Raw genomic sequence first — 26,062 nt, 5'->3', positions numbered from 1 at the left:
CCATGAATAGAAGCCTGCTGGTCACCAGAGCCAGGTGATAGAGGTGTTCCCTGGTAGCAGCTGCAAAAATCAGGGCTCCAGACAAAGATATAAGCTCCTTTCTAGAATATACCAGTGAACTGTGGAAGCAAGGTAGAGAGAAACTACACAGGTGGCATCCCACCAGCCTGTTCCCTGGGAGCTCCTCTGTAGGCTCTTCTAAGTGCACCAAACCAGAAGCCTGACCCTCGAGCCAGAGCTCCAGGATGAGCAAATAGGCCTCTTTCCCAGAAAGGCTGGGGTGTGTTTCAATCTGCTGTCGTGCAGCACCCTAGGAGGAGGAGTCTGCCAAGAACTGTTTTTCTGATTGTTACATTCCCATGGGATTCCATAAGTGTAAGCACCCCCACCCCCGCCACTGGCCTCCAGCGCCAAGCAATCAAGGGTGTCCCTTGGGCAGCAGTTGCAAAAACCAGGTCACCAGACTTAGAAAACCGGGGGCACCAGACATGTGTGGAAGCTCCCCTCTGGGAGCTACTGGCACTCTGGTGTGTAGCAGAGGGAGTGTGTGAAGATGACACGGGCTCGAGTGAGGACAAGGGGGATTGTAAAAAGATGGCACCTGACAAAAAGGGGGGAAACAAGGAAAAAGGACCCCCCAACCCCAATCTCCTCCCTGGAGAGAGAGAGGAGAGAGGGAGCGCTTACAAATGGCGCCTATCTGCTGGAGCAAAAAAAGACATGCTGGAAAGGAAACGAAACCAAACATGATGGTATGGTGCCTGTTGGCTTTAGCAGAGCAGAGGGAGAGTAGAAAGATGGCTCCCACCAACCTTTGACCCCAGAAATTATTTCAGTGCAGTTCCCTACCCCTCAGACCAATGCTTTCAACTTAAGAAATGAGTCTCTTTCACATGAAGTCTGGGCAATTTCCCATGGGCTGCTTCTGTGCTGGCCCCTGATGGGTGAGTCAGGTGTCTGCCCACAGGCCCTTTAAGAGTGTTCCTTGGTTTACCATCCCCTTGGGGTTCTTATGAGCATGAGCCTTATTCTCAAAGCCCAGATGTTTTGGGAGCTCATTTCTCAGGTGCTGGTCTTTAAAGTTGGGTTACTCAAGGTGGGGTATGAACCCCTTTCTCCTCAGAAGCTCCAGATTCTGAGTTCCCTCCTGATTGTAGGTTGCCACATCGGGGGTGGGATGTATGGCAAGATGGTGTTTCAGCCTGTCCTACCTACTTCAGCGTGGTTTTCCTCCCATTTGCCCAATGTGAAGGGATCACTCTGCCAGTTTTTAGGTTTTTTTTTTCCCCCCAGAGGAAATTGTTCCATATATAGCTGTGACTTAGTGTGTCTGTGGGAGGAAGTGAGTTCAAGATCTTTCTATGTCAACATCTTGAATTTGGAGCTGGGGAAATTTTGATTGTTAAAACAGTTATGCCTCTGAATCCAGGCATTGATGAAGCCTGAATGTCTTAGATGGGTGAGACACCGAAGTTTTAGTTTCTCGTTTCATTTTACTTCAGTTACTGTGGTTTTCTAGAGAGACTGTCCTGCTTCACATGGTATTTGTAGCATGATGGACTTTGACTCCAATGTCAGAAAGAGCAATGGCAGAAAATGTCCCCATATCTCTTAGAAGCTGTTTCATATCTTCACTTCTAGCAGTAGTGATGATGCTGATAAAATCTGGGATCTTGTCCCACATATTAGAGTTGTAGATAAATTGTTTTAGTTCCTTCATAAAACCAAAGAGACGTGAACAGGAAACAGAATGACAGCAGGCTGTTGTCCATACAAATCACTCCCAAGTTGTGCATGCACTCCCTTCTATTCAGTATGGTACCCATCCGAGGGCTCTGATATTGGCAGCTGTGTTCTGGGTCTTGAAGAGTTTGCAGAGTTTAGTTGTATCAATAAAAACCAAGTTACTCTTGGCATCCCTGTATTCTGGGCACCAGTGGACCAGCTCACAATGTGATTTCTCTTGGAACAGATGGGCGGTCAGTTGTCTGTGGCCAAAAACTATCTGACAAACATAAATACCAGTCTGAGTTCTATAATTTGTAACAAGAGAACTTCAGGCATTGAGTGGTTCTTCTAAGCAGTGCCATATTCTTTTTTCTATTCTCACTTGCTGACTGGAAGATGCACTGTATGTTTGTGAAGAATGTGAATATATAAAAGTTCTTGAGGTCTTGATTCTCTGATGAAACTGGCCCAGTTTCCATTTTTTAGATAATATTGGGGCTTCTGCCTTAGGCATACCTGCGCCTGTACTGCTGTCTCAGGAGTGCTACAAACCTGGCTTGATTGTGAAACCAGCTTCCTACTAACAGAAGTGAATCACAATAGATTAAAATGACATTTTTCTCCTTGGCATTACTCTAGAGCAATAGTTCTTGAGTTTCTGAGGTTACTATTGGTTTCCTTTGCACAGATCATTTTCTCTCCATGGGTGGTTCCTTGAGTATAGAAGTGAATGGGAAAGGACAGTAATTGAACACCCGCTTGGGATTGCAGGAATGTGATAGGCATTTCTCGTGTGTTATTCCATTTAACTTCACAACAATGACTGAAGGAGATAATTTTGCTGCTTTATAAAACCAGGAAACTAGGTCCAAGAGAGGTTAATTGTCTTGTATTCTCAAAGATTGGCCTCTCTCATTCCATAACCCACTCTCTTTATACTCTTGAAGGTTCCGTTTGGGAATAGTGATTTCTCACTGCTTTCCCACTTTCCTTGGTGGATGGAGATGGCACTGGTCTTTTGAGATTGAGCCCTGAGCTTTTTGTCAGACCTGGTTGACCAGGTCTGCTCGTTGTTTTACTTTACAGAATCCCAAGAGATTTGGCCTAATTTTATGTATTTTTTTCAAAGCTGCCATTACACACTTGTTTCTTTCTCCTCCATGACTACCCATAAAAGAAGATGGAGTCTCACAGTTTCATGGCTCCAAAGAATAAACCCACAAGACCTTCTCATTTTAAGAAGTTTAATTACCAAGGAGAAGTAGGAAAGCAGAGAGAACTACAGAAAAAAAATCACAAAGGTTCAAAAATAGTTAAAAATCTTAATTCTTGAAGGGCACCTGGGGGTCTCAGTCGGTTAAACATCTGACTCTCCGATCTCAGCTCAGGTCTTGATCTCAGAGTTGTGTACTATAGCTCTTGAAACTCTTCTTAGGCATTATTTCATAGAAGCTACTAGATGTCTCTCTTATAGGGATTATTTTTGTCAGGAAACTGTGGTCCAAAACAGATTGAGGTTGGTACCACTGATGAAATTTTCTCTACCAGTCAGATCATATTTTTCACTGATTGTTCAAGCTCTAAGGGTTTCATTATGAACCTGCTCTGTGAGAGACTTCCACAAAGTAACGATGTTTTATGTTAGAATGTGCCACTTGACAGGACTGGGAAATGGATATTAGGTTTAGTTTAAGGTATTTTTTGGTGCCCAATACTGGGACTCACAGCCCACATGTGGCCATAGAACACATGGAAATGTAGCTAGTTTGAACTGAAATGTGCTGTTGAGGTAAACTATGCACTGGATTCCAGAGACTTAGAATAAAAAGAAGTAAAATATCTCAATTTTTATATCGATTACACGTACATCAATTATGTGAGAATTCTGCAGTACAGGGTTAAATATATTATTACAGTTCACTTTTTTAACTTTTAATTTTGAACTTATTGTATATTCATATGTATTTGTAAAATATAATACAGAGAGATCCCCCAGACCCTTCACCCTGTTTTCCCTACTGGTATCATCTTTGAAAACTATAGTATAATATCACAACCGTGAAATTGACATTGATCCAATCCACTAACCTTATTCAGATTTTATCAGTTTCATGTACGTGTGTGTGTGCGCATGCATGTAACTGGATAAATCTGTGCAGTTTAATCACCCATATAGATGCATATGACCACCACACAGTCCAAAATACAGAATTCCATCGCATGGATTCCCTGTGCTAAGCTTCCATAGCTGTAGCTACCTGCTTCCCTCTCTCCCTCCCTCTCCCCTAACTCCTGGGAATCACTAATCTGTTCTCCATCTGTATACTTTTGTCATTTCGCAAATGCCATATAAAGGGAGTCTCCTATAGTATGTAACCTTTTGAGATCAGCTTTTTTCACTGAGCAAATTCTCTTGAGATCCATTCAAGCTGTTATCAGTTCTTTTACTGCTGAGTAGTAGTCTTTGTTTCTTTTTTTTTTTTTTAAGATTTTATTTATTAGGGAGCTTGCACCGGTGGGAGCATGCACCGGTGGGAGCACGAGTGGGGGTAGGGGCAGAGGGAGAAGCAGACTCCCCACTGAGCAGGGAGTCCAACTCCAGCTAGATCCCAGGACCCGCCCTGGGATCATGACCTGAGCCCAAGTCAGCCTCTTAACCGACTGAGCCATGCAGGCGCGCCCCGTTTCTGACTTTTTAAACATGGCTACTAGAAAGTTGAAAATTACATGTGTGACTCACCTTCATGGCTTTCACTGTATTTCTGTTGGAGAGCACTGCCTAAGTTCATGTTTGTTGGAAGTAATCAGAAAGCACATTTCTGTTGCATTTTCATTGAGTTTTAGGCATTCCTGTGTCAAATGGTGTATTTTGTTCTGCTGACTCTTAAGTCAGCTTATTTGGAAATGAACGACGGAACAGTGCCTTTTAAAATTATTTCAGGAGAGTAAAATCCTCTCGGGGTCTCTCACATTCCCCTCCTCACATTTTTTTTTTTTTAAGTCAGTTTTTCAGTAGGACACCCTTTGTATTTCTTTCTATAAAAGAGACTTTTCATGAGGGTAGGCAGCAAGGAAGGCTGTCTTGCTGCTGGCTCCCGCCAACACTATTCAGTACCCTGGTTTGCAACTAATTAAATGGCTCGTATTTATCTGATATTTTCCCCCTAGAGAGATTCAGAAACTTTTTTTTTTCTTTCAACTTAAGCTTCAAAAAGAAACCAGCTCCGTTAGCTTATAATGGAAGGAAGAAGAGGACACAGGGACACTTCAGAGCAGATGAGAACTGAGGTGACGGATAATACCATTTTCAGTTAAATTGCCTGGGGAAATTAGGTAGGCCGAGAGTAATTACCTGGGTTGGCATACATCCAGGTTTCTGAAACTAAGACCCTGCTTGAATGTTCTGAGGCTCACTGATGACCACAGGCAGCCAGGGGACCGTAAGGGTTGTGTTCCATCCTGAACATATTTAAGTATTCTGGCTTCAGTGCATGGCAAGTTTAAGGCAAATTATGTAGCATGAGAAATTCTAACAAATAAAACCATGTGAAGACCAAGACCCACAACAAGCAACACTGCAAAGCATCATCCCAAAGGGAGGCTTCTCTGACAAAGCTTGTATTTATATATAAGATAAAAAATACATATCTAAAAGTATTAAATATATTACAAATACAGAGAATATAAAACATTTTAAATACATAAAATATAGTTATAATTAAATTTATATTTCTGTGATTTCTGCTCTGTGACTGCCCCCAGGACCTTCACTGGAGCTCAGGTGAGGATCATAGGCGAACCATTGAGGGGATTGAGTGAAGTATAGTTCTAGTCTCTGACTCCTTGCACGGAGGGCCCTGGCAAGGTGACAGTCCTTGGTCATGCCTTGCAAGTACCAGGGAAGAACTCTGAGTAAATGCCACTGAACTTGTGGGTTTGTGCAACCTAGTTGTGGAAATGAATCTTGAATGCAAATGCATCTTCTATGCAAATGTGTTCCCCATCCTAGCTCCACCTCCGGTGACCCCATTACTACAACTGCTAAGCCTGGGTTTCGTGGGGTCTGTGCTGCTGGTGGCTCGGTGGAAGTTAATGGAAAAGGTATGAGGTTGTTCAACTATAGACCTCTTTCCTTTCTCGTGACCTAGAGGAAAGCTCACTTTCCTTTTGACGAAAGAAAGGGAGCCAGTGGTTTTTCTTTGCTTCTAGTGTTAGCTTTCCCTTTGTTCCTATCTTTTCATAATCTCTGAATTTTCAGAATTCAGGGCAATGGAAAAGGGTGGGTTTGGAAGGAGTAAAAAAGGGATCGATTATACTTTTCCTGCCCCCCCCCCCCCCCGCCTCCCACCTATCAAATAAAGATCTTGGGGGTAGCAGAATGTTTGGGTTATTTCATAGCTTTCCTTGGATAAGGCTGCTACTGGTACATAGGGTGTCTTTATGCAAATGATAGAAACACACCCCTTGGCAGGGTGGCGGTGCCCATTTGCCCCTTGGCCATGGCCATGAGCCAGATCTATCTGAATACAGTGCATATGCACTTAGCCACCACCTGTGTGGTATAGAAGGTGCAGAAAGCGCCCCTGTCTCACAACGCTGGAAGCCCAGATGGGTGCACAGGCAGATGCAACACTTAAAAGGAAGTGCGTTAGAGCCAGATCATTGGGGGTTTAAAGTCCTGCTCCTTTGCTCACTTGCCATGTGCCTCTGGATAAGTGCTATAATGCTCTATGCCTTTGTGTCCTCTTCAGTAAGAAGTTTCTACCTATAGAGTTTGGTGAGATTTGATGAGTTCATACACGTAAAGCAATACCTGGACGTAGTAATTTCTCATTAACTGGTAATTATTACTACTATTATTACTGTTTTGCTCTCTAACCTAATGTGTTTTCAAAGGGAGATTTCTTAGTTTCCTTTTCGTCTGTTAAAAAAAAAAAAAAAAACTAACATGTCTTGTACTTGTAGATGTATGAAGTAGGCTTTCAATCCTTTTCCTTTAGGTATCAGTAAGGTTTTGTATAGGTTGCCTCTATGCAACTTACAAATAAGTCAGCTGATTGAAAAAGCAGTTAAATTGGTTGACACCATGTAGAAAACGTAATTTAAAAAAATTTCAGCCCATGGCATTATTTTTTTGGTCACTTGTGTTAAAAACTTTTTTTTTTGTCCCCCTAGGTACTAAGTATGTGCTTGTTTTTATCTTTGTTTCTTCCTCCTCCTCTTTCTAGAATGTCAATATTCTAGAGATTTAGTTTCATAATGGTTCAATTTAAGTGAAGGGGAGAAACCTCTGCTGTAGATTTGGAATTTGGCGAGTCCGTGTATTCTTGGGGTAAAATAGTGGAATCCTAAGAACATTAACAGCTCTAGTGATGAACGCAGAGTTGTTAAAAAAAAAAAAATATATACTCTTTGGTTTTAACTTGCACAGATTTTCTCTGCTGGCTGGTTAGCTTCTCTTGTGACATGACCTCAGCTCTCAGCCTGAGAAAAAAACCACATGCAGAGACAAATGCATGCTCACGATTACTAGGTGTAGTAAGCAGAATTCCAAGATGGCCCCATGGCACCCACCCACTGGTGCGTGCACCCTGTCTTATCCCCAGGACTGGGGCCATGTCCTCCTGTGGTTAGGTTATGTTGCATTGCACAGTTGGCTTGAAGAGTGAGAGCTTATCCTTGGTGGGCCTGCCCTAATCAGTTAAGCCCCTATAAAGAACTGAAGAAAGATTCAAAGAGATTCTCCACCTCCAGCTTTGAAGATGGTGGGGGCCATGTGGCGAGGAGTGGGGGTGGCATCTAGGACCTGACAGTGGCCTCCAGCTGATAGCAAGGAAATGAGTCCACAGTGCTGTGACCACAAGGAAATAAAATTGGCCAACAACCTGCCTGAGCTCAGAAACCAGTTATTCCTCAGCCTTGGGAAAGGAAGCCTCGAAGGCACCTTGATTTTAGCCTTGTGAGACGCTGAACAGGGAACCCAGCAACCATGCCAGACTTCTGGCCTACAGGACTAAGAGCTAATAAATATGTGTTGTTTTAAGCACCGGAGTTTGTGGCAGTTTGTTATGCAGGCCTAGAAAACCAGTACACAGGGGAAACCAGCCAAAAGAATGTAGGTGGGTAATTACAAATGGTTATCATTACTTAGGGAAAAAAATCCAAAAATAAACTCCTAATAAGTTCCTATAAGAGCCCCCAGTTATAGATTTTAAAGCTGATTAGCCACAGTAAATGACAGGTATAGGAGCTGTTAACTTTTCTGGACAGAGTTTAGAATGGTTTCTCAAACTGGCAGTTATAGACTCAGTGGGATGCTAAATTGCTCTCTTGCGGGACATTTATTGCATGATGGTGAAAAGAATATGCAGAACAGGGAGATGGAAGCCCCTTCCTTCCATGCTTATCAATGTTACTGACTGTGTCTTTAATTTAAGGCTCACAAACTCGGAGGAGAAGGGGAGCAGGAGAACATAGGGAAGGGAGGTTGTCTGGGTGGAAGAGGTGGCGTGGGGGGAGAAAGTGTGCGGGAACTAGAACCCGGACCTTCTTAGAAGGGACAGATGCCTCTCAGCTGCAGCTGCCTTACCTGCAGCGCTCTGGGTCTATGATGTCAAATCTTCCAGATTTCCAAGAGAAGCTGAGGCTCCAGAGATGTATATGAAATCACCGATTTTTAAATGTTGGCAGCCAGCTCAAATCTTACAGGTTCCCAAGGTGATCGTTTAAACATGTAGGTAGTGAGATCAGGCTGATTAGCAGCCTTCCTGGTACAGCCCGGAGGAGTGAGGATATGTTGGGGAGATAGAGAATGGGAGGGTGTGAGCTCAGTGAGGACCTGGAGTTTTTTGTTCACCGTCCTGTCCTCAGAGCTAGGAGCAGGGTCTGGCACACAGTGGGTGCTCAATAAATGTCAATTTGCAAAAAAAATATCAAATGTGATTGCATTGGTGACATATCATGTTTCTAAAATCCACTTTTAGTGTTGTGACAAGGTACCACTCTGGGCTAACGCAATGTCCTTTTGGCCTGCCCATTTACGTTTCTTAACCTGCAGTTCCGTTCAAAGACTTGGAAGTCATTAACCACGAAAGAAGACAAAGCCAGTATTGGGCCCTTCTACCTGGCTGGTACCCTCCTAGGTACCTGATGTATGTCTCCTCTCCTTTCACCCTGACCCAGATTTCTAAGGTGGGTCCCAATATGACCTGCATTTCACAGAGGAGGAGATGGTTTCAGAGGTGAGGTCAGTTGCTGGAGACCACACAGCTAGTAAAGGCTGCCCTCCGCTTTATCTGATGGTCAGGCCTCTGCCCTTCTACTTGCTTGCTACTCTGAGCGTGTTTGCGAACCGGCAGCATCCGCTTGTTAGAGTTGCAAAGTCTCTGGTCCCACCTCAGACCTATCCCAGACAGAATCTGTGTTTCATCCACATACCTTGGTGATTTGTATATGTATTAAAGTTTGGGAAGCATTGTCCTTCCCGACAGGGTGCTAAACTTGGGTTATTCATGAGCCACTTTTATGGATTTGGCCAAATCTCTCACCTCAACTTATTACTCATTTTTTCCATGTCCATATATTTGCTTAAAAAGAAAATGTAACAGGTCAAAAAAAACAAAAAGCAACTGTATGGCACTATGGTAACATGACTGTAGTAAATAGCTATGAAACTCTATTTATAGTGATATACTTAACTCCAATAAAAAAATGACACTATTTTCCATGAAGAGAAGACAAGTGCTAATAAACACGCACCGCACCTTATCTCCACATGTACCATTGTAAGTTACCTGTATTTTACATGTAAGCTGCACCATTAATAATAAACTAATGAAATTGTAAAACATTTCTCCATGGACCAGTAACGGCAGTGTGTTCCGTGTTGGGGCACGATGCTGTGGCAGATTGTAAAAATGGCCACGAAGTCTTCCCGTCCCTGCCTCCACGCCCGAAAGGGTGCACTGGCCCAGCAAGGGGTGAGCCTGTTTCTACATCCTTTAAGTGTGGGCTTGACCACGTGACTAGCTTTGCCTAAAGCTATGTTAACAAATCGGACACGGCAGAGGCTTGGAAGGTGCTCCTACATTGGGTCCTGACCTCTTGCCGTTCTTGTGAACTTGAGATCACAATGTGAACCAAGAGAGATATTGATTGAAGCAATAAAGTTTTGAGGTGGTTTGTCAGGCTGCTCAAACTCACTGACATGACTCTTCTCAAACATTGTTTACAAAACAATCATTTCCATGTTCAATAGCAGATCAGGGTGAAATGATGCTGTTTTGATTCAGTCTTGCCCAGCCATTCTTCATTTGAAAACAGAAATCTCAATACCGAATATCTCGGGGAGGGTATTAAATGCCAGTCCTTTTTGTGTTCAGTTTGTAGATTTACCAAAACTGGCCTCAAAGATTTGTAAATTTCTTCTCCCTCTACCGGGAAATAGAAGCTTCACCCTGGGCTCCAGCGACCCCGTTGCTTTGAAATAAGACCATATCACAAACACTGAGGCATCTCTCATTACTGGTGGTTTGTGGTGAGCTGTGAGTCCTTTGTTATGGCTTGGAAGCGGTGCCATGCATGTGTTCCTCTTTAGTGAGGGTGAAATACGATCATGTGTATTTCCCATCACAAGGAATCCCGTGGAGAATTTCGACAGCAAATCTTTTAGAAGTGTATATATTCACCACTTACTGGGTTCCCTTGAAGATTGTGAATAAGTGCATTGTCATTTTTGAAAGAAGCCAGCTAATATTCACAGGCGGACTCACTGAAATGCAGCCTTTTAAAAAACCACTTTAATGAAATAGTTTACCTACCATAAAGATGATCCACTTAAAATGTATGATTTCGGTGGGTTTTGGTGCAACCATTACCATGGTTTAACCTTAGAACACTTCCATCACTCACAACCACGAGCAGTGCTTCCCTGTCTTCCCTGCCCCTTCAGTCCTACACACCAGCTAATCTGCTCTGTATCTCTGTGGTTTTGCCTAGAATGGGCATTTCATGTACACAGAATCCTAGCACATGTGGTCTTCTGTGACCGGCTTCTTTCCTTTAGTAGTATACTTTCTAAAGTTTATCCATAATGTCACACATCTCCATGTCACATTCTTTTATTGCTGACTAAAATTCCGTCGTCTTTATCTGCATTTTGTGTATCCATTCATCACTTGATGGACATTGGGATTGTTCCTACTTTTTGGCTATCATGAATAATGCCGCTGTGAAAAAGCATGTAATTTTTAAAAAATTTTATCTTATTATATTAGTCACCACACAAGTATATCATTAGTTTTTGATGTAGTGTTCCATGATTCATTGTTTGCATATAACACCCAGTGCTCCATGCAGAACGTGCCCTCCTTAATACCCATCACCAGGCTAACCCATCCCCCCACACCCCAGCATGTAATTTTTTTATATGGACATATGCTTTTATTAGTCTTGGGTGTATGCCTAAGAATGGAGTTAGTGAGCCATGTGGTAATTTTGTTTAACCATTTGAGGAACGGCTAGACTGCTTTCAAAGTGTCTGCACCATTTTATTTCCACAAGCAATGTATGAGCGTTCTGATGTCTGAATTCTCACTAATGCTTGTTGTAATCTGTCTTTTGATTATAATTATCCTAGTGGGTGTGAAGTAGTAGCTTATTGTGGTTTTAACTTGCATTTCTCTGATGATTGAGCATCTCTTTGTGTATTTGTATATCTTTTTTGAGAAATATCTATTTAGATCATTTATCCATTTTTAAAATTGGGTTTTCTTTTTGTTGTTGAGTTGCAATAGTTCTGAACATACTCTGGATACAAGTCCCTTATTAGATAAATGATTTGTAAAATCTTTTCCCATTGTGTGGGTTGTCTTTTCTCTTTTTTGATAGTGACCTTTGAAACAAAAAGTTTTTAATTTGAAGTCAAATAATTTCTTTCATTGTGTGTGCTTTTGGTGCCATATCTATGAAACCATTACCTAACCCAAGGTCACAAAGATTTACTTATGTAAATTTACTTATGTAAATATTTACTCCTACAAGTTTTATAGTATTAGCTCTTATATTTATATGTGTGATCCATTTTGAACTAATTTTTGTGTATGGTGTGAGGTAGGAGTCCACCTTCATTCCTTTGCATGTGGCTATCTAGTTATCCTGAAACATTTGTTGAGTAGATTCCTTACACATTGAATAGTCTTGGCACCCTTGTTGAATGAAAACCAGCTTTTGTTTATCAGCACCAAAAGGATTCTAGGATTTGGGTTTTTGTCTATTTGTTAGGTTTCTATGTTATAGAAAAATATTCCACTTTGAAAGACCAAAAGCATCCACAAAGATACACATAAACACAGACATCCAGAGACTTACACAGACTCACTTGCATGCACAGTCTCTCCTTTACCAAGGACCCATTTGTATCCTTTAACACCTAGAGTAATAATAATATTAGAAGAAGGAAGTAAGTTGAAGCCTTGGGATTCATATATGATTGCAACACTAAGTCAGTTATAGTAGTTCATCTAATGTATGCCAATAGCTAAATAGTTTACGACAAACTGTTTATACCATTTCACTTCTTGATGGGTAAGTACGTCGTCATTGGGTTTCTCAAATGTTGCAGTTTCCTACTCATGCACAGTATTAGAAAGGTTTATGGAATGATGCATCACTTTTATGTTGGATAGTTACTAGGGGATTAGAGAAGGAAAAGGAAAACATGTCCAGTCTTTCAAGTCTTTTGTTACAGGAGGACTTGTGTGGCAAGTGGTTTCGGCAAATGAGGAGCATGGAATGGTAGGGTCATTGATCAATGGGTGTTTTTAGAACTCAGCTTGTTTCATAGTCTCAGGAGGCAGAAAGTAGTTATGTAGTTTAATTTCCCAGCTGTGGGCGGTCCACCTAATTATTCACTTGTTCGATGAAGATTTACTGAGCACACTACATGCTAGGCATTGTGCTAGGTGCTGGGGTTATCCTTGATTGTTTTCAGTACTTTCTATGATACTTCATTACAATATAAATGTAATATGAAAAAAGGCTAAGTGCCAGAGGGAAGGTAGTACCATGGTTGCTAAACATGGGTCAAGGTGTCTGGGTTTGAATGTCAGCTCTGTGTGGTTTCTGAAGAGTCACTTCTCAGCTTTCTATAAAATGGGACTAATCACAGTATATACATTTTAGAGTTCTTATGTGGATTAAACATGATACAATCCATGCTTAGAACCTGGGTCATAGTAAATATTCACTAAATCAGTAAATGTACATGGTACTGGATATTCTCTAATTCTGTATATTTAAAATGGATTTTTTTCCTCTAGAGAGGGATGAATTGGATTCTTTTCTCTTTCAGTTTAAATTGTAAAAGGAATAGGTCTCATGGTAAAAGATTACATAATGGTGAAATGTTAGATTAAAATGCAAAGGTCCTTTCCTTTCTTTCTTTCCTTTTTTTTTTTTCTTTTTAAAGATTTTGAGAGGGAGTGCACAGGGTTGTGAGGGGGCAGGGAAGGGGAGGAGCAGAGGGGAGAGAGAGGGACAAGCAGACTCAGCACTGAGCATAGCCTGATGCTGGGGCTCAGAGGACCCTGAGATCATGACCTGAGCCTAAACCAAGAGTCTGAGGCTTAAACAACTGAGCTGCCCAGGTGCCCTCTTGTTTTTCTTTTTTACCTCCCTTCAGTACCAATTCTCCAGAGGCAACCAAACTCAAGTTTCTTGTTATCCCTCCAAATATATTCTCTGCATCTAACAGTGTTTATACATAGACTGTGAGGTTTGTTTTAACACAGTGGTGTCATGGTACACATACTACTCTACTAGAGTTTTAAAAAATTAATACTATGACCTGATTTTTTTCTATATCTGTCCACATAAATCCGTGTTCACTTCTTTTTTTTTTTAAAGATTTACTTACTTATTAGAGTGAGAGCTCAAGCATGAGTGGGGGAAGGGGCAGAGGGAGAGAAACCCAAACAGACTCCCCGCTGAGCGTGGAGCCCTACGCAGGGCTTGATCTGAGGACCCTAAGATCATGATCTGAGCCAAAACTGAGAGATGCTTAAGTGACTGTGCCTCCCAGGCACCCCTATTCCACATATTTAACTGGACATACTTACAGTAAAAAAAAACAAAGAATTTTCTTTGAAGTGAAATATTTTCAGGACAGTTAGAAAAATCAGCCAAAATAAAAAAAAAAAATTCATTGTTTATCTGAAATTCACATTTAACTGGGAACCCTGTTTTTTAATTTCCTAAATCTGGTGATGTTAGCCACACACACTGTCTAGCCTGGCTTCAAGAAACTTACCAAGCAAGAATCCTTTAGCTTTTTGTCATTCCATTTAGAAAAATAGTGCATACATTACATTGTATAACCAAGAATCTAAAGTGATATGTCATTTAAAAAAAATCAACTTATGATTCTGCTATTCCAGTCAATCAAATGTTTAGATTTCTCATGTTCCCATTTAGATCTATTCTGTGGCCATACATAATTTCAGTATAGACATAATCATACTGTAGAACTTGTCATATCCTGTTTTTTCAATTAAATTGCATCATAAACATTTTCTACTTTGCTAAGTAGTTTTCATATTTTTAAACCTAATACCTCAATGTTTATTTAAATTTATTTTTAATTTATTTTTAATCTTTTTAAATTAACATATATATTTGTTTCAGGGGTATAGGTCTGTGATTCATCAGTCTTGCACAATTCACAGCGCTCACCATAGCACATACCTTCCCCAGTGTCTATCACCAGCTACCCCATCCCTCCCACTCCCCTCCACTCCAGCAACCCTCAGTTTGTTTCCTGAGATTAAGAGTCTCTAATGGTTTGTCTCCCTCTCTGGTTTTGTCTTGTTTCATTTTTCCCTCCCTTCCCCTATGATCCTCTGTCTTGTTCTCAAATTCCACATATCAGTGAGATCATTTGATAGTTGTCTTTCTCTGACTTATTTCGCTTAGCATAATACCCTCTAGTTCCATCCACATCGTTGCAAATGGCAAGATTTCATTTTTTGATGGCTGCATAATATTCCATTATATGTGTACACACACACACACACACACACACACACACACACACACACACACACACAGCACATCTTCTTTATCCATTCATCTGTTGATGGACATCTAGGCTCTTTCCATAGTTTGGCTATGCGCTTCTTTCTTTTTAATGGCCTAGTCTTGCATTGTGGATGTACCAGCCGACGTAGGACCCTACTGTAGAAATCTCTACACATTGATGATGATGTTCATGATATCCCAATTTAAATTTTACAGACATCATTTTCCCATGTCTCAGTTGTCAAATTTTCTGCCTCTGCCCTTCTTCCCAAATGCAAATGGTCTTCCTCTTAACTTTTGTATACTTCTGATACTACCTGGAACCGCCCCTGCACCCCGTGCCACCAACCCCATCTTGGAAGGATCTCAAAATCTAAATTTTCACCAAACCAAAATTTCAATGTCCAATCTAGACTCTACATAAACAACTTGTTAACAAAGACAACAAAAAACACGCAGCAAAAATATTTTTTTTGTAGATAGATGCAAATCTTTCGTGTTCAGCACTGCTCTTTGTTGAAAGAGCAAATTTTTTCTTAAAATTACAGTTCATCTAAGGATGTTTTCCTGTTAATCAGGAAAAGATCATTATATTCTAAAAGATTTTAGATGGCCTTGTTCGGTTGCTCTAATTATCTTGACAAAAGGTTGAATAGATCAGCATAGTAAAAAGGGTGTATAAACCCTGTAGGCTGGCATAGCAGTAATATTTCTGATTTGATGACTGTGTAACTTTGTTGTTCATTTGGAAATTGTCACTATCGTGCCTTTCTAATGTGTTTTTCTTAATATTATAGATTCTGATTTTGAAGTGCAAAAAAGCTATTTCTTTACATGAGAATCTTAAAGGTCCTTTATATTGATTTTTCTCTGGTCTGTGTCTGCTTGCTTCACAGAGGACGGCGCTGTGGGTTTAACTGAGTGGACATCACTCGCAGTCCATCCAGAGCTGCCTGGTGAGTATTCTGCACCTCGTGGTAGAGTTTCTACTTGTGGGGTTCTAGAACTTTCTATACAGTGAATCCTCCTTGATTTATACTGATGTACTATCTGAGATGCCTCTCAAAACTGATTCATAGACCCTTTCCTTCATGCAGTGGAGCATTAATGCCCTGGCATTTTCCAAATTCTAGTTCGTTCATTCCACTTCACCCTTTACAAGATTTTCTACTTGCTGTCTATGGTAATATTGCCTGCATTTGGTGAGCAGTTAGGTATTATTTAAGTAACTGTTCTCTGCAGTTCTTTCTGCAGAGAAGTGCATGACTTGTGTTCAGTCCTATGTAAGTATTGTTTAAGGAGATTCCCACAGATGTGAAAAAAATCACAACTATGTTCATTGTCAGCTAGAATCTACTGTCCATTTTGTGGGAAGCTACCTATGGAGATGATATAAATAAATTCTCCCAGTGCCCCTCTAGAGTTCCATTTTATAAATCTTTAAAGGAATTCTGAAATGGGAGCCAGAAATATCTTTATATGGCCAATTCTTTTAATTTATAAACTATAACTTACCAGTGCTACATTCTAGAGCCGGGATCCTGGTGGATAGGAGAGATGGTTCTTTTCTGACCTCTTAATCAAATTCCTATTTTCTAATTGCTGTCCAAGGGAAACACTTGGGGAAAAAAAAATACATATATATATATATATATATATATATATATATATATATATCGTTTCTTACTTCAACAGACAAGAAGTCATTTTATAGTGAACACATGAAAAAGATAACCAACTTGACTGTTCATCCTGATAGGTGAACTCCAGGTTCTGGGTATTCGAAGACAATGGTATTTTTTTCCCCACCACATTGCAAGTCCTTTGGCACACTCTGTTATCGTCCAGTGGGGCCTGTGGCTGATTTTCTTCCAGCCTTTCTATGTGGGAAGAGAAGAATCACATTTCTCTAAGTGATCAGTATTTAATGGTGACCCAAGAATATCAGGAAAGTAGATTTATTATTGAATGTCCCTACCTATTTTTAGTCAAGGGCACTGTTATTTTACTGCTTCCCATGGATGACTCATAAACCATGTCTTACTTAGCAGGCAAACCAGTGTTGGAGTAGGGGGTTGCTAAATAATTCTCCAGGGACTTTAAATTAGTGCAGACATGACATCTGCTTTTTAGCTTTTATTACATTTTTCTGCACTGCTTGTTGTCTCTGCATAATAGTTGTTATTCTTAAGAAATAGATCATTTTCACCGGCGTATTATACATGAAGAATTATGTGCTTAGCAAAAATCAACACTTGATGCAAAAGTTTAAAAAAAAAAAAGGTTGTTAAATATTTTAAGTTCCAAGAAGAAATTTCTCTATATGAAGTGGTGTAAATGCCATGTGCTTGATTTTACAAAGGTTCTGGATGGACTCGGGTCCTAAAACAGCTAATATAGTATGTGGGCTCTTTTTCCATTCCCACCTCAAAATAGGATCCGATTGGAATCGGGGCCCCACATGTCACCAGGGGGTGGTTATCCGTACCTTAGTTTTGCCCTCTTTCCAAAGAGAATTTCTTCTTCTTTCCCTCTGTCCTTTATTAAAAAATTTAAAAAGTTCAACTCTAGGAACATTTGGTTGTTGGGTATCTTGTATTAAGAGACAGCTTTTTTTGTGTTTTTTGCACTGAATTGAAATCTTATTCTTTTATAATCCCTTCCCATGTTAAAAATTGGAAACATCTAGACCTGGGAGCTGGAACTTCTCTGGTTTTATCTTGAACACCTGCTTTATTTCTCCATGATTCTCATCATGACTACCTTTGACTGTACATTAGTTCAGAACATTTGTTTTAGGCCTATTGCATGCATAGTAGGCATTCAGAATATGTTTTAATTCCTGTAATGGCATAAAGGTGAATATATTATCTATGTCTCATTCAACTTGGCTTTTTATCAGTCATCAACTCCTAAAATAGAAAATACTTAGAGACCAGATGAACTACTTTTGGATTATTTACCCTCGCCATTGTATTTCTAGCTTCAGGGTGACTCTTGGTAAAGAGGAATTTATAAGTCTGGTCAAACCATTGGTGGTCTTCAAATTTTATGGAAAGAAAGAAAACAACCTTCAATACCTTCTTTCCTGCAGTATTGCAGTTTGGAAGATTTACCTGAATTTGGGGCTGCTTGCTTTCTGAATGATTTTAAATTGTTTTTATTAAATATTGATTACATACAGAATTTATAACATCAGGTATGAAGCTCACTAAAGTTTAGTGTTGACTTCTTTTTCTTTCTACCTCTACTTTGGAGCCTTACATGCTGTTCTAACTTCTCTCACATCTGGAGATACAGAGCTAGATATATAGTGACACACACACACACACACACACACACAGAGCTAGATATATAGTGACACACACACACACACACACCTATTAGCATCTTTTTTAAGACCTAAGACCTGTGTTCTAGCATTGCTGCAGTGCTCTTTAGAATCAAAGTTGATTCTTATTACAATGTGGATAGTGTAGTTATTTTTAACTCTTAAGTATTATATATAGAAGCTCTTATTCCTGGTACAACAACAAGAATCTGGTTTTATGTTTTCTTAGAGCCCGTTCATGCATGACAAGAGTATTGGGCTGAGCTCCCCAGAAGCAGCCTCGAGATGAGGGATTTTTGTGCAAGTGTCTTATTAAGGCAGTGCTCCCAGGAGAAACAAGTGAGTTGGAGAGAGAGAGAGAGGGAAGAAGCAAGCAGGGGGATAATTCGAGCCAAGTCCCTGCCTCAGCCTTCATCCTGGAGGAAAGCTCTGGAGCATAATGGCTTCTGAGAAACTCTTCCTTCTGCCTCAGGACAAGGGGTTGGGCTTTCCTATCCCTGCATCAGCCTTAGGCTGTGGACTGATGGGAGGGGGGCTGTGAACTTGGGAGCATTTTGGTTCTTTGCATCCTGCTACAAAGCAGCTCCAATAGGTTAAGGGGTGTTCCTCTGAAGAAATTTGCAAGTGCCATCTCTCGGAAGCAAAGCACATATAAGCCAGGAGATTGGCACATGGGACAGTGAAAAGGGACCCGTGGTATCTGGACAGGACCCTGGATTGTCTGTTCTCCCTAGCAGCATGCCAGGTCATCTCTTACTCCTACAGACCCATTTTCTATCCCTTAGGCTTTCAACCATTTCCCGGGACAAGTCTTTTGCACTTTCAGAAGCACTTTAATTATTTTTTTAAGATTTTATTTGTCAGAGAGAGAGAGAGAGCACAGGCGGGGGAAACGGGAACCAGAACAGCAGGCAGAGGGAGAGGGAGAAGCAGACTACCTGCTGAGCAGGGAGCCTGACTGGGGCTCGATCCCAGGACCCTGGGATCATGACCTGAACTAAAGGCAGAGGCTTAGCCGACTGAGCCCCTCAGGCATCCCCAGAAGCACTTTAAATGCACTTTCTTCCCTAGAGAAGGTAATAAGCTAGTGCTTCAAATATCCAAGTCCTAAAGAGATTGCAGTGTGGAGAGATACCTAGGTAATTTTCAGTGAATAAAATTTCTACATATATTAGAATAAAAAAAAATAAAATATGAAATTTTTCAAAGGCTTTCCTTAGATGAATGTCATCTTGAATAATGGTTTTAGTGCCCTGAAAAAGGAGACAAGGATATTGTGTGATTTTATGATGGACAATTATTCTTGCTAGTGGCGTTTTTGAGCATACATACTAAGTCTGTTATTATTCATTCTCTTTTTTTAACCATCCTTTTTATTCCCTGATATTTGACCTTTGTCTTTAAGAGTATTTTCTCCCACAAACTTTTTAGGGGAATATAGATGGTGTTTCCTTGGGCGCCTTCAATTCGGTAGAGCACAAAATTGCAATCCAATAGAAATTTCACGTGAGCAACACATGCAATTCCAGTTTTTCTTATAGCCTCATTAAAAAAGTAGAAAGGAATAGATTATAGCAGCCTGAGCTGGAGGCTGGGAAGTCCAAGATCACAGTTGAAATTAATTTTAATCTATTAAGCCTAGCACATCCTAATTATCATCTTAACATTTAATTAATATAAACATTATTAATGAGATTTTACATTTCTTTCATCTGGTGTGTATTTTATACTTAAATCTCAGTTCAGACCAACCATATTTCAAGCCCTCAAAAGCCACATTTGGCTAGTGGAACCGTGCAACTTCAGAATGTTAAAGAAAAACTCTGGTAAGAGGCTTACTTCCTTTGAGATAAGACTTTGTTAGCACTCTGGAATCTCCCAGCTTGGTAACTCTGTTCATTAAAGACATGAGGCAGCACTGTTTTCCAAAGAAAGTGAGCTGATTTGTCTTGGAGGAGCCAGTACTATTTGCATTTGTTAACTTACTGCCCTGTAGTCACAGATGATGATGAAAATGATTGGGTTTGGGGACGCCTGGGTGGCTCAGTTGGTTAAGCATCTGACTCTTGATTTCGGCTCAGGTCATGATCTCAGGGTCGTGAGACAGCTCTGTGCTGGGCATGGAGCCTGCTTAAGATTCTCTCTTTCTCCCCCCCCCCCCCCCCGCCTTCACCCCTCCCACCCCAATCTCTTTCTCCCTCTAAAATAAATAAAATGATTGGGTTTGGCAGCTGAGATGTCACTGATAACCTTCAAGAATGCAGAATCCTAGGGTCACTTTTTGGAGGAAGATGGATCATGAATGAAGGGTAGTATATAGAAAGATTTCAAAGAGGAAGGGCATCTTAGGTAATGGAAAAGTGTGTGTATATGTATATAATGTGTGTTAGAAGGTTCTCAAAAAGTTTGGGTACTTGCATGTAGACTGATAAGGCTGGAGTACTAAATATACAGTAAGAAAGGCAGGTCATGGCTAGATTGATACCAAGTTAAAAACCCTGGATTTTCTAATGCACGGAGTAAGGTATCCTCATGATCCAGTTTATATGCTGGGGTCTGTTTTAATTATTTATCATTGTATAAGAAATCACTTCAGAATATAGTGGCTTGAAACAACAGTGGTCACCTTTTCACTTCTCCCTTCTTCTGTGGGTCCAGGGTTTGGGTAGCGCTCCATTGTGCCCTTCTGGCTTGGGGTCACTCTAGTGATGGCTTCTGAAGCTGAAAGAGCAAGAGGCTGGAGCAGCTGATGACTGATTTGCCCCTTTCTCTCTCAACCTAGACTCAGGATTTCTTCCTGGGCAACTGTGGGCCTCCTCACAGCATGGTGGCTTCCAGGCATCCCAACTGCTTACCTGGGCTCCGGTGTGATGGTTCCAGCAGACAAGGTGGCAGCAGCATTACTTTATGACTTGACCATGGAAGTCTTGCTGCATCATTTCCATCACATTATTTGGTTATAGGTGAATGAGAAACCTGCCCAGTTTTAAGGGAAGGAGATTTAAAGCCCACCTCTCAGTTGGAAGGAGTGTTAGCTCACATTGTGTGAAGACAACGTTGGAGATACCATCTGCCACAGGGACCCTCTCCAGTGTCACTGCTAGATCCATCTTGGCCCCTTTGGATGCTCTGGGAATGGTCTAGCCTGAACAGACCATTCCTTCCTGGGCATACTTCTGCACAGTGGCTCTCTCTCCTTCCCTTTCCTGGTCAGCCGGACTGGGCTGCCCTAAAGACAAATCTAAAGTCTTCTGCTTAGGTAATCAGTGGCCAACTCTGGCCTTCCATTCATTTTTCATTATCTTCACTTAGTCTTTACTGTTAGAGGCATTCCAAGTGGTGGGCATACCCCAGCCTCAAATGTTTTCCTCCCTTTTCTGATTTGTGGGGGAATTGAAAGGTGAGAGAGAAAAGAGCAAAAACGAAGGAAAAATTATAACCCTTTCTAACCCTTTACTCCTCTTACCACCCATGGATGTCCTCCTCAGAAGAGAGAATTCTCCACCTTGGCCAACAACAGGGGTTTTCTCACCATCTTTCTTTCCATTTCTGGGATGGCTGTCTGTTGCCTGTTTCTTGGGTCTTCATGGCCAACTGGGCTTCTTTTCACAAGGTGATTGGAGGCAGGGAAGATCGGTGTGGGGCCAACACCATGACTTTGGGAAGATAACTTACTAACAGTTGCGGAGGTCAGCATTCTGTACTTCCTGGTTCTTCCTCGGTTTCATAGGAAGATCACTATTCCTTGCCACAATCTCAAATTTATCTCAGCTGCGACCCTGAAACTAGGTACAATGAACTTTGACTTCTTTTCCCTCCTTCCTCTTCTGAAGTCACAACCTTCAAGTAGAAAAGATTAAAATGCCAGCCATCTAAGGGTTTAGAGGTGAAGTGTATTGAATTCTGCAACTTACTGTGAAATACATCTTTTAAAAAAGAGCTGATGGATGGATGGATAAAAAGCCAGCTATTCAAAAAAGCTAGGTCATGGGAATACAGTTGTTCACTGTAAAACAAAAAACAGCTTGCAGCTTTTCTTTATTTTTTAAAATGTTAGAGTCAACTATACTTCAATACAAATATGGTAGAGAAGAAAATATTAACCATAAAATTATAGTGGGATACATTTGACAAAAGTCAGTTTTCTACTCTAGTAAGTGCTTAAGGTTTGTCCTGTTCTTCAAACCCCCCCAAAAAAAAGTTTTGATGCAAGCTTCTAAAAGTTTGTGGTATTAGCAAAGGTGTTTATTCCAGCTGATTTCCCAAAAGATTGGAAGAAACAAAATGCCTAACAGTCCTAGACAGAAAGTTTTAGCTCTTGCCCTTCTATTTCTCATTTTCTTTGGGCTTTTCACACTTAGCTTGTGAGAAGATACTGTTGAAGTCATTATGCTAATACAGTTGCTTCTGTGTGTCATTTCCCAAGGGCCCGCGTGTGGTCGCAACACCAAGAACTTCTCCCTTCAGTGTTGCAGGCTCCCATTTTGAGTTGAGCATCTGAAATCTTTTACAGGCCTGAAATACAGATTCCCCCCCTGCCAAATGGAAATATTCGCAAATGTTTCTATAAAAGGGAGGAGAAAAAAAATTCTAGCGCTCTCTGTAATTTTTTGTGACATTAACAACAAAATGGCAAAAGCCTGGTGGAAATGGTTGCATTTGAAAAGTCCTTACGTACTTTTCTGCAATGAAAAGAGGAGCAGGCATCCTGGCTGCTCGCCTCAGGTGGGAAAGGGCAACTGACTGAGGCCTGAGGACTAAAATAAACCCTCCTGGGAGAGGAACCAGCCTGTGACCTTGGGCCGTTAACCACCTCCCTGATCAGCTGCTTCCTTTCTTGCCATATTTTGTGGCCCCTGGGGGGAATCCATGTCACGAAGGCAGGAGGAGGGCAGTTGGAGGTGGACTCAGCGGCTCTGTTGGGGAGAGTGCTGACCCGTCCCGTTTAGCCAGACGACGTGTGGCTTCACTGCGAGCCTTCAGGTTGCTGGGAGGAAAGCAGCAGGAAGCTCATGAGACGGTAGTGCTTTTTATACTCTTGAGTAATAATACAGTGGTCCTGAATTTGGGGAGGTGCAGTACACCTTCTCATTGGAGATCTCTCAGAGGGTCTGTGTGGAACTGATGGGAAAATAGAAGTCAACCCCACATCCCCAAGCAATTAGAGGTTTATTTTAAAGCCGGATGATGCTCTTGGTGACTTCTCTAATTTCTCACCTGGCTGGGTGCCTTACGGTGTGGGAGTCAGAATGGGAGCTCTGAAGCCCGGGGCCTTGGTTTTCCCATCTGGGAAATGCAAGAGATGCTTTTGTAAGCTGTTCCTGAGAACGAGATGGTGCATATATGGGACCTGTCTTATACCCAGTATGTTCCTTCACGTTTTCCTTTCCCGTGGATGTTGCTGAGGCTCCGAACTACTTGCTACTTAATTGGCTGGCCTCTTCTCCTCTGTCGCCCCATGCTCATTCTTCCATAAGAAAGTAAAGGCATAAACAGTCTGGAAAGGACCAGCCTTGAAGAGCTCCAGGTACCATGTTGTCCTCATGTTAAGGACCTTCTCCTACCTAGGGTTGCCCTGCCCTCTGGGACTCTACAAAGTGAGGTTTCTATGGATTCCAGACCGTGTACAGATGCTGCTCTTCAATTAGGAAGACCATCTCTGTATTGACCATTTCCTTTTCATGGTTTTACAGTATTTCTACTTCTTCTCTCCATCCACATTTGCCGGCACCACTGCCCCTGCTGGTGCTCATTTCTGCCATTCTCAGGGGCTTCAGTCTTAAAGACCTGGGCTGCTTTGCCTGCCTTGTCTTGTCTTCTTCCTTCAGCTTTCTTTTTTTAATTGAAATGAAATTTGCAAAACCAAAAGTAACCATTTTATTTTTTTGTTTTTTTATGGTTTTAATTAATTTTTAGAGGGGGGAGAGGGAGAGAGAATCCTAAGCAGATTTCACACTCAGCGTGGAGCCCAGTGTGGGGCTCGATCTCACAACCTTGAGACTATGACCTGAGCCAAACAAAGAGTTGGATGCTTAACTGACTGGGCCACCCAGGCTCTCTGTAACCATTTTAAAGGGAACAATCCAGTGTCATTTAGTGCATTCACAATCTTGTACAACTACTACCTTTCTCTAGTACCAAAATATTTTCATCACCCCAAAGAAGATTTCAGTTATTAAAGAGTTGCTCCCCACTTTCTCCTTCCCCAGCCCCTGCCAACCACCAATCTGCTTTCTGTCTCTGGATATTTCATATAAATGGAATGATACAATACAGGACCTTTTGTGGCTGGCTTTTTTTTTTTTTTTTTTCCACTAGGCGCAATGTTTTTAAAATTCATCTGTGTTATGTTACCTAGGGTCAGTACTCCATTCTTTGTTAATAGCTGCGTAATAATGTCTCGTATGTATAGGCCCCAGTTGGTTCATGCACCTATTAATGGACATTTGGGCTGTTTCCATCTTTGGCTCTTGTGAATAGTGCTGATTTGAACATGTGCATACATGTGTCCGAGTCCTTCTTTTTAGTTGCTTTGGGTATATACCCAAGAATGGAATTTCTGGGTCCCATCGTAATTCTCTGTTTAACTTTTTGAAGAATTGCAACTCTCTTCTCCACAGTAGCTGCACCATTTTTCATTCCTACCAGCAATGCATGAGAGTTCCAGTTTTTCCACATGATTACCAACACTTACTTTCTTTTTATTATAGCCATCTTCATGGGTGTGAAATTGTACCACATGTGGTTTTGATTTGCATTCTCTGATAGGTAATGATGTTGTGCATCTTTCATGTGGCTGTTGGCCATTTGTGTATCTTCTTTGGGGATATGTCTGTTCAATTCCTTGACCCATTTTTTAAAAATTTTATTTATTTATTCATGAGAGTCAGAGGGAGGGAGGGGGGGGCAGAGGGAGAAGCAGGCTCCCCGCCTAGCAGGGAGCCTGATGCGGGACTCGATCCCAGGACTCTGAGATCATTACCTGAGCCAAAGGCAGGTGCTTAACCATCTGAGCCACTCAGGCACCCCTCCTTGACCCATTTTTTAAGTGGGTCGATTGCCTTTTGATAAAAGTTCTTTATTCTGAATACTTGATCCGTATCAGGTATATGGCTCGCAGATACTTTCTCCCATCCTATAGGTTTTCTTTTGACCTTCTTGATAATGTCTTTTGATGCACACGATTTCTGTTAATTTTGATGAAGTTGTGTTAACTTTGTTGTTCTTTCTCTCATTGTCTTCTATAAGAATCTACTGCCAAACCCAAGGTCATGAAGGTTTACCCCTATGTTTTCTTCAAAGAGTTTTGTGGTTAAAGGCTATTATATCTATGTCATTGATCTATTTTCACTTAATTTTTTATTTTTTTTAAAGATTTTATTTATTTGTTTGACAGACACAGTGAGAGAGGGAACATAAGCAGGGGGAGTGGGAGAGAGAAGCAGGCTTCCTGCCAAGCAGAGAGCCCGATGAGGGGCTCGATCCCAGGACCCTGGGATCATGACCTGAGCAAAGGCAGACGCTTAACGACTCAGCCACCCAGGCGCCCACTTAACTTAATTTTTTAAATATAATGTTAGTCGGGGTCCAACTTCATTCTTTTGACATATGGATATCTACTTGTCCTAGCACCGCTTATTGAAGAAACAGTTCTTGGCATTCTTTATTTTTTAAATTTTCATTCCAGTGTAGTTAACATACAGTGTTATATTAGTTTCAGGTGTACAGTAATGATTCATCAATTCTCTGCAATAATCACTGCTCATCATGATGTGTACTCTTCTTTAAGAATTTCATTTATTTGAGAGGAGAGAGAGAGAACGTGTGCATGAGGATGAGACTGGGGAGGGGCAGAGGGAGAAGCAGCCTTCCCGCTGAGCAAGGAGCCCAATGCCGACGCTGACTGAGCCACCCAGGTGCCCCACGATA

The 26,062-nt window shown here is 41.2% G+C and overlaps 1 protein-coding gene across 14 annotated transcripts in view; it reads left to right on the top strand.

Moving 5' to 3' along the window:
* PLCB4 (phospholipase C beta 4) overlaps positions 1 to 26,062 on the top strand; it is a 414,002-nt gene that overhangs the window by 141,020 nt on the left and 246,920 nt on the right. For all 14 annotated transcript variants that reach the window (XR_003524780.1, XM_027623038.1, XM_027623041.1 and 11 more), the window contains one exon: positions 15,699 to 15,758. The gene's annotated coding sequence lies outside the window, so the exon portion shown is untranslated. The remainder of the gene's footprint in view (positions 1 to 15,698; positions 15,759 to 26,062) is intronic.

This window comes from Zalophus californianus, chromosome 8 (genome assembly GCF_009762305.2).
Source record: "Zalophus californianus isolate mZalCal1 chromosome 8, mZalCal1.pri.v2, whole genome shotgun sequence".
NCBI lineage: Eukaryota > Metazoa > Chordata > Mammalia > Carnivora > Otariidae > Zalophus > Zalophus californianus.
This window is presented reverse-complemented; position numbering and strand designations above follow the sequence as displayed.